Here is a 3,351-nt window from a genome sequence, read left to right on the forward strand (position 1 = left end):
CTGTTATAATGACATCTGCTTTTTAGACCTGGACTCCTACTTTCTCCAAATTGGGATTTAATACATTATATATTTTTTCTTGAGGGGGAATAGTGGAAGCAGATCTAAGCATACCATAATTCTGAAGCACTGATTGTTTAAAAGGCAGAAAGGTAATACAGATACAGGAAGAGAAAAACCACATACTAGAATCACTAATTCTATGTCCCAGTGGAAGATGAATAGGCTCTTATTTATACATACTGGTCTCCACTCTGAAGCTACCTAGGATAAGAAGTAGAAAGGCCCCCATTTCAAATTACCAGGCATCTGTAGCTAATGACTGTATTCAGTTATAGTGCATATGGCAGGTGAATGAATGTTCCTCTCTCTGACTTGTTCCTGCTATTATCCAGATAGCTACTCTTGTTTTTCTTTTCGCTTTTTTTCTTGCTAAAATCACAGAGCTGAGCTAGTAGTAGCAAGCCATCAGGACCTGCTAATCAAATCTGAGAGACCAGGGCTCCAATCTCAGCTCATCATGTGACTTAAGAGGCCCTCATTTAGACAGGATCTGAAAAGTCCCTTCTAAAGCCTTTATAAAGTGAGAATAATCTTCATTAAGTGCTACTGATTTCACAGGGAAAAAAAAATGGATTAGGGGCTTGTCACAGGAAAGATAATTAATGTGCTGGAGAGAAATATAGGCAATAGAAAGAAAATTTCCTCCATAATAGGAGATGAAAAAAATTACAACAGCCAGGATGGATAATGATTAAATGTTAAGAAGCAGTTCCTGCTGGCTTGATTTTTACAGTATAATTAAAAGAGAGCGAGCAAACAAGAGAGAGAGAGAGAGAGAGAGAGAGAGAGAGAGAGAGAGAGAGAGAGAGACAGAGACACAGAGATACAAAGGAATAACATACACACAAAATATAATCTCAGGATTAAAAGGTACATTAAAGGTTTTTTTGTTGTTGGATTGATACTTATTTGCCTCTACTGTACCTAAAAAGATTATATCTTCTATTGCATTAAAGTCCTCTAAAACATCTTGCTAAATTTCTTTTCAATATATTCTTGGTCAAAATATTGTTGTGGGCTGGGAAATTATTTTGAAGTTATTTTCTAAGTTATTTTACGGCAAAAGAAGTCTTAGACAGCAATTTTTCTACACTGTTTAATTCAACTATCTTGCTCTCATAGTTCTTGCTGAAATTGGTGTTATTTCAGGCCCTGAAGCAAAGAGTCCTTTGGCCCTTTTTTAATTTCCTCCTTTCCAGACAGCAGGACTTGGCTTTTTATCAAGGAATCAAATGCCCACCCAATGGGCCTGCTGGGACTTTTTCCAACCAAAACACATTTCTTTCTTGCGAATATGTAATCATTTGCAAGTGAGTACACAGCTGAAAACCTGTTGATAGGAAATGCTGAAAAAGCCAGTTCTTTTTCTGTGGTGCTAGATGTCTCTTGGATACAAATAATTAATAATTATGACTTGCTATTTATTTAATTATAATTGCAATAAAATTAGAAGAGGTCACCTCTTTCTTTGGTAGGGTGACACTTGATATTTATACTTTGGTGGGATTGTATTAAATCAAGTCCTAAACTTTGAATTTCAATTGCATTCTATCCAATTGAAATATATATTGTATGACTGTGCCGTATCTGGCTCCATGTTAGGCACACAAGCACACACACACAAAATCTAAAAATAAATGAGATCACATTGCTTCATTATTTACTAGAGGAAACAGACACAAATAACCTCAATAAAATGAAATAATACAGAATGAGTAAAGTGCAAGGGTGTATCAGTTTGATTTTCATGGAGGAGATGACCTTGGAGTTGATGCTTGAAGAATTGAGTAGGAATTTACCTGGCAGAAAAGTAAGAAAAGACTTCACTGTCGTCCAAATTATCTTGTGAAACACAAATGTGATCATGACTTTCTTTTGCTCCAAGGATTCCAATGAACCCACATTATTTAAAGAAAAAAGCCCCAAATACTTAGAACTCATTAGTTTAAATCTTTTATAATCATGTGCCTGTCAGTGTGAAGTTTTTCTAGTGTCCTTGAGGGCAACTTCTATGCACAGAAAAGACTATTTGTGATTCTTTCAAATTTTCAAATTAATATTTGACATATTACAGATTCAAATTAATTTTTCCTCACTCTTTCACATTCAACCTAGAAATGTTATCATTCTATTAAAAATGTAGCATATTTCAACAACCACTCTCAAGGGGATCTTTAAATCTAATTAATTAAAATTGTTTGAACATTTTTAACTGAATTTACAAATTCAAAATACTTGATTTTTTAAAAGATTCTAAGCTAATTAACAAGTAAAATCTTTCTAAGCACTTAAGTAAATCTTAAGAATCCAATTAATTAAACTTTCAAATATGATGAAATTCAAGTTCTTTTTAAATGCCTTGGTACTATTTATAAACTTAGTAAAATTCTCTTATTCCCTTGAAATTCAAACAAAAAGTTAATAAATTATTTAATTATACAATTTAAATAGGAATCACAGAACTAATCCATTGGATTCTTCAATGTTCCAATTCTCTTAAGCATTAGAAATATGAAAATACCAAATATACACAAATTATGTCTATATATAACTCCCAAATTAATACTATGGGTTTAGTTTACTTCATTATTTATATATAGCAGGACCTTGAATAACGTCATTTTGTTCATTGTCATTTTGTTAAAACATTGATGAGATGCCATAGAAACTTAACTCTCATTTATATCAGTTAGCCTATGGTAAAATTGGTCTCATTATATGTCATTTCGCTTAAGTCACAGAAGTTGCCCACAACGTTTAGTGAGGACTTATTGTTTTTATTTCCAAGTTCCCTAGGCTTATATGACACTGACAAATTTTAGCAGAGATCGCTAGCTGCAGTTGAGTTTCTAGTTTCTCATTCTTCCTTAGCAGCAGGAACTTGGTTTTATTCAGAGCAGCAGTAGCCAGAAAAATTATTTCTCAAAAATTATATTTTGCATCTAGGAGTGTCCATGAGAACAACATCTGGCCAGTGAAGTGGAAGTGTCGTGTGCAACTTCCAGAAGAGCTGCTTAAAGGAAAATGACTTATTTCGGAGTAGAGTTCTTTTAATCTTTTTGCTTCCTTCTTTCTTCCGGCTGCCATCTTGGACTACAAGGAGACTTCGAAGATCAAAATAGAAAGAACCTGAGTGATTGTATTAGTTTGCCAGAGCTATCATAATGAAATACTGTAGTTGGGTAGCTTAAACAACAAAATTTATTTTCTCACAGTTCCGGAGGATAGAAGTTGAAGGTCAAGGTACCAGCAGTTTTGGTTTCTTCTGAAGCTTCTTTCCTTTGCTTG

Source organism: Pteropus vampyrus, unplaced genomic scaffold, assembly GCF_000151845.1.
Source record: "Pteropus vampyrus isolate Shadow unplaced genomic scaffold, Pvam_2.0 Scaffold4, whole genome shotgun sequence".
Classification (NCBI taxonomy): Eukaryota; Metazoa; Chordata; class Mammalia; order Chiroptera; family Pteropodidae; genus Pteropus; species Pteropus vampyrus.